Genomic DNA, 6,497 nt, shown 5'->3' on the forward strand with positions numbered 1-6,497 from the left:
TCAAGAAAATAAGGTGGTAGCAATTGAAGAAGACACTCTTCCTTCCTACCTGTGACTGAGAGTTGCCCCCCTTATCAGTATATGGGTTATTGGTTCTGTTTTTCTGGAGAATTTTAATGACATAAGGCTGAACGTTCCACAGTCACCAAGGGCAAGAAGAAACACAGGCAGATAGATACATATTTCTTCACGGGTGGCATATAGATTTCTAGATCTCTGAATATATGTAGATATAAGAATATTGATTTATTTTAGGTGATTGGGCCATGAAAGAATTGGGTTTGCCAGTCTTCAGTCTGAAGAACAGGCAAGCAGGCTGGGAACCAAACAGGGAATGGGTTGATATCAAACTGGAATGGGCAATATATATAAAACCTACCTAAGCCATTCAGTTCCTTCCTCATAACCCACGGTAGGTATCCAACTCCTTCCGTACAACTCGCCCCAGCCATGCAGCTCCGTCAGGTATAGTAGAGCCCATCTTTGCCCACCTCTCACCCCAAGGTGGGAGGAGCCAAATTTCTTATGGAAAAAGAAAAACCCAACTGGACCCCTAGACCATCTTTGAAAACACAAACCACCTTGTCTTCAAAGCCCCCATGAACGTTTTGTACATGTTTTATATTAAATGTTTAGAGAAATGAAAAAAACTCCCTCGCATGGTTCCTATTAGCTTCCCCGAAAGTATGAGTTCGAGTTATCGTGAACAAAGACTTTGGGGATTAAGTTTCCATGATCCTGCTGGCCCGGCCTGCCCCTCATTTCCTGCCATCTCCGAGCACATCAGGAAACAGAGACCATTCAACCCTGGGGCTCTGGGCTCACTCAGATAAGTAGATGGCTGTAAGGCCAGGGGGGGGGGTTGGGGGGGGAATAACAAGGTGTACCTTGTCCACCCTGTAATGACTTCCTCCCGGTGACAGGCCCTGAAGACGGCCTCTACCTCTGCTGAGGTGTTCAGTGGACTCAAAAGCTCACACCATACAGAAAGGGAAGGGACAACGAGGCAAATGCAGAGAAGGGTTCTGCAGGACTTCATGGCTTGCCGGAGCCCTTCATACCCTTGCTCATGGCCTAGTCTATGGCCTGAAGTTTGTGATAGTTGCTTGACCTTGCCTCCACCCATGACCAGGTAAAGAATATCTCATCTGTCATATAGAGCAATGTTCCTTGACTTCTAGCCATTACGAAGCTGTCCTCAGCTGCCCTCACAGCCATAGGCACCCTGTATTGAGATTCTACCCAAGAGTTAGACTCCCATTCCCTTTGTTTTTGTCCTTCCAACAAGGCCAGGTACCCTGACAAAGGCTACTTGACAACAGCTTACAGAGGCTGACCCCAAAGCCCTGAGGAAGAAGTGAACAATTGTCTTCCATTTCGTTCTTCTCCCTTCAGTCCCAAACTCCTCCTCTGAGCTGTTTGCGCAACACAGTGAGCAAATTGTGTCACATGGAACCCTCCGATCTGTGCTGAGTCCCCAGAGGTGAAAAGGCACAGACAGACCTGATTCCCATGCTGTGAACCCAGCAGCGGGAAAGCCGACCGAAATCAGGACAGTGACCAGTGGCAGATGGCCTATCTCTCCATGTGAGTGAAGGAAGGAGACTCGGGTTTGGTGGCGCATAGCAAGCAAAGGGCTTCAAGGAATGAGAAGAGTGTTTGTCAAGGAAATAGGTAGCCAAGAGCTGTATTTGAGATCTCCCATGTAGCTGGAGAATTCTGCAAATGGGGAGACATGAGCCTTGACCCCAGGCAGACAACAGTGACTGCACTGTATTCTGCAGTGAGAAATTCATCTTACATTACAGGGCACACAGAGATCTGAAGCCATAGTTACAATCACTGGCCCTGCAATGCACAGAAGATGTCTCTATTCTGTTTTATTTGGAGGGGATTGTTGTTTGTGCTCATTGCATGGCTGTCTATTGAAGCTGGACCCAGTGCCTCGACCATGCTAGACAAGTGTTCTGCCGCTAAGCTGTATCCCCAACACTGCTTGTTATTTTTTTGACAGTGTAGCTGTGGTTGGCCTTGAACTATCATCCTCCACTTCAGCCTTTGGAGTGCTGGGATTATAGCATACACCACCTTGCTCGGCTTTTATTTGGGTTTTCAAGTGTTGGTTATGATTGGATAAATTGATTTCCTCATCTTTTAAGGAGTCTCTCGACTTGGTCCCAAGGTTACTGGGGAGCCACTGAGGTGGAAATGCTCTGGCCTCTTTTCCTTTGTGGAAGGATCAATACTGCAGTTACTGCAGAGTGAATGGCAGTGGTTCTCAACCTTCTTAATGCTGCGACTCTTTAATACAAGTCCCTCAGGCTGTGGTGACCCCCCTCAATAAAATTATTTCATTGCTTCTTCGTAACTGTAATTTTACTGTTGTTATAAGTCATAATGTAAATATCTACTATGCAAGATATCTGATATGTGACCCCTGAAGGGGGTTGCAACCCAAAGGTTGAGAACTACTGTCTTAGAGGGTCCCCTGGGACTGAGTGAGTGGGTATAATCCAGTTGAGACATGAGCATACCCCAAACATGAGAACTGGCAATTTATATGGAGAGAAGCAGATTGGTGTGTGTGTGTGTGTGTGTGTGTGTGTGTGTGTGTTCTTAAGACTGAGAACGTTGATTGGAGGTGTGAATATGGAGTCAAGAGAAGGAATGAGGGTGGCTGTAGGAATCTGTTTTGGTAATACTGGTTGCAGCAAAAGTGTGGTGTCTACTGGGGTGAAGATACTGTTCTACCCATGAACTGATAACCACAGACTTTAAAGCTTAAAACAAAGCATCAGGGGTTCAGGTGAGCTGGTCCTAAGGGATTAGAATAGGAGAACTGGCTCCCGTGTCCGTGTCCTCGTCTGCCATGTTGTAACATAAACAAGGGAAAGATGCCCTCCCTCCTCGCCTCTTGTCATCTTCAGCAGGCAGGCAAGCTGGCCCTGGTGGTGTGGGTGTGAGGGAGCAACCCTGAGGGCGTGAGAGCAGGAGAATCGGCCCACCCCTTGCTGCCTGCTGCATTGGGCGAGGTAGCCTAGCCCAGGCAGTGCTGGGGAGCTAACGCCGGTGGTGAGGATGAGGGACAGCTGGCAGTCTGACCAACCCAGTTACCACCCAGACCCAGAACCAGGGCTATGAGTTGACCCAACCTGACTTCCATGCCATCTATGAACTGCTGGAGCCCGTGAAGGGGCTGGTCCTGCAGACCCAAAGCTGCAGGACCTCCATGACACAGGCAACAACAAGAGGAGTCCCAGCCAGGGCCCAGTGTCGCTAGTGTAGCGGAAGTCAGAGGCCTCCAGTCAGACCTCATTGCAACGAACATTTTCAAGTAAGGTGTACGGAGTAAAGGGTCTACTGTGTGATTCGCTGCCACACTGCAGCTTTCGTGATGAGATTTTTTTTTCTTTTAAATTTTCTTTTATTTTATGGGGGGAGCGGTTGCAAGGGCAGAGAACAGATAAGAAAGGACAGGGAGATGGATGGACTCTGGATGCATAATGTGAAATCCACAAAGAATCAATAAAAGGTTAAAAAATAAAAAGGGACTAAGTGTCAGGGGGAGGGGGAGCACTGAGGGAGGCTTACAGACCTGAGACTGAACCACATTCTGGAACACTAGAAGTGATGGCCTGGGAGAATATACGGGAAACGCAGTCACAGCCTGGAATTCCCCCTCTGTCTCTGGAAAGATCTTTGAATGCAAGCAAACGGCAGGTCATTATTGCTATGTACCTCAGATAATACTGCTTCGGGGAGGTTAACACAGAACAGGTGCATATTTGGCCTAATTGTCAAACATCATCTCGGGTGACCTTTCTGAGTGCCCACAATGGCAAGTGACCCTCTTCTGGCTGGATTCAGAGGCGCCTGCATGGGAGGGGCTAACCTGGAGGCTGCCGTACCCCGTGGCTTGACTGTGGACTTCAGATGTTTCCATCTTGACTCTTTTTGAACTAAATGTGTTCCTCATTGCAAAAGAAGGCACGTGTTTGATGTCGGTCGGAGTCCGAACAATTAAAACATGTTGGGAATTATTAGGAATCAAAGCAGCTGGTATTGGAATACTCTAGCCCTAGGTTTAAATTAGTGAGTTGGCTTTCTTGATAAGAAGTGGTATTAGATTCCAGGCCCTGATTTTGCAAAGGACTTGGCTGCTGTCCAGGACAGACTAACACTGCGGGTCACTCCGTCTCCCCCACTTCATCTGTTTATCACCGTTTCCCATTCTTATCCGTCACGTTTAAGAAAGGCAAAGTGCAAACTCATAGACAAAGTGTTACTTTTTTTTTTTTTAATGAGCTGCTTTTCCTTAGTAAAATACATTTTATTGGGAGAGAAATAAAATCATTCATCCACTCAGTAAATATTTACTAAATGGTTACTACGTTCCAGAGGCTGTCAGATGTGACTGAGAGGAAACAGAGGGAGGAAGTGCCAAGAAGGGGCATGAACTGGTGGTGGGATAGTTGTTCGTGTCTGCTGCCAGTTCTGTCTGAGAGAGAACTAACTTGCTGTGCTTGTGAAGTTAACCATGGCTCAAGTTCACCATATCCAGGCTCCGTAGTATTTCACCCAACACCAGTGTAGACGTGGGAATCTCCTGATGCCCATTTCTTGATGAGAGAAAAAGAACGACCAAAAGCTCACCAATTCCCCGGGTCAATATTCAAACCACCCTTCTCTGTGTCTCAGTGCCTTGCTGTCACTTGGTTTAAGTGGGTTTACAGCCTCTCTCTGTGGGAGTACAAATATCCCATGGCCAGTCTCTGTGTGTATCAACACTTGTTTCCCTATAGTTGAGTCCTAGAGTGGACTTTCCAAGTCATTCTTTTGCTGTAGCAAAGAAATAATAATTTTAACAATTTCAACAATTAGGAACAATCTGTCCCAGATGCTTAGAAGAGTCCCGGAGTGATGCCAGTCAATTTAAAAGCAGGAGTTGCCGTGGGTCTGGCTGGGTATCTTTGAAGGGAGGGTCCCTTTCCCATACAGTGTCTTCTGAAGACATGTTTGACTCAACATTAGTAGATAGTTTTCTAGAACAACTCTCAGCTCCCTGTGCCCAGAACAGGGTTGGTGGCCACTCCCCACAGTGGATGCTACATCAAGCTGTCCCATCAGGGACTTGGGTAGGTTCTTGAGTAGCTGTGGTGTAGCATGACCTAGTTTTGGAAAGGCTGAGGGCTGTTGTCCCCTAGAGGTCCCCTGTTCCAAGGATAAAAAGATTGACAATATTAGAACTGGTCCTGGTCTCTCAGAGACCCTTCCCAAGTTACCCCTCGACTATGGACAGGCAAGTTCCTCACGCTTCCTCTAAGTAGCAACAACCCCTCTCTCTCTGGATGAGTGAGAAAAGTTAAATAAGGTGGAAAACTATGTGAGCATTGAACCAGATGTGGCTATTTGGAGCATCTGTACAGTCGTTACCAGCTTCATTTAGATTTACCATCTTGAGTGCCTCCCTTCTTCCTCTGCCTACCCCTATCCTCCTCCTAAGCCGCTGATACCAGAGTGCAGTCAGGCGTCGTTTACAGTGAGTGCCTCTTCTGAGAAATGCATCATTGAGTGATGGTGGTGTGTGTCAACATTATAGAGTGTGTTCACACAAGCCTAGGTGCTGTTGCCCACTGCCCATTGGCTAGCTGCTGCATCTCATTGCTCCAAAGCACAGGCCTTTGCAGGTAATTGTGGAGATTTGTGGATTTAAAGCGTAGAGCGTGTAGAATAAAAACAGGGTATAGAATATTTGAATGGTAGCCAGCACAGGGCACTTGCAGGGAATGGAGTTTGCGGGGCTGGGCACCGCTCTGGATGAACAATGGGGTAGGGATGAGTGAAAGCAAAGGCTGGGGGCGTAGGGACGCTTCAGTAAGCTAATTTATTGTTTACAGAGCACAAGTACTCTAGAAATCTGCTGTAAACTAAGAACATGGTGTTTACAGACCAAGGGAGCAGGCTCATACCGTGAAACACAGCCGTATTCTTCATTCAGGCATGGCGAGGCCTCCATGCACACCCTCATCTAAGTCAGTTACATCATCTGAGGGAGGGTGGCATTATGGATCCACAAGGCTCTAGGGCAGTGGTTCTCAACGTTTCTAATGCTGTGATCCTTTAATACAGTTCCTCGTGTGCTGACTCTGCCCCAACCGTAAGATTTTTATTGCTTCTTTATAACTGTAATTTTGCTGCTGTTATGAATCATAATGTAGATATCTGTGTTTTCTGGTGGTCTTAGGTGACCCCCGTGAAAGGGTCAATCGACCCAAAAAAGAGGTCACACTCACAGGTTGAGAATTACTGCTCAAGTGACTTCCCTGTTTACCCGTGTTTCACCATGTCATCATTAAAAGAATCTGTTCTTCCCCTAGGAATGACCTCTTCCCAGAGCCCTCCTTCCCCTTGTTTCCTGTACCCCATTACTGTCTCCCCCTTGTTTACCTGTACCCAACACTGTCTCCCCTTGTTTCCTGTACCCCATCACTGTCTCC

This window comes from Microtus ochrogaster, linkage group LG2, assembly GCF_000317375.1.
Source record: "Microtus ochrogaster isolate Prairie Vole_2 linkage group LG2, MicOch1.0, whole genome shotgun sequence".
In the NCBI taxonomy this organism is placed as follows: domain Eukaryota; kingdom Metazoa; phylum Chordata; class Mammalia; order Rodentia; family Cricetidae; genus Microtus; species Microtus ochrogaster.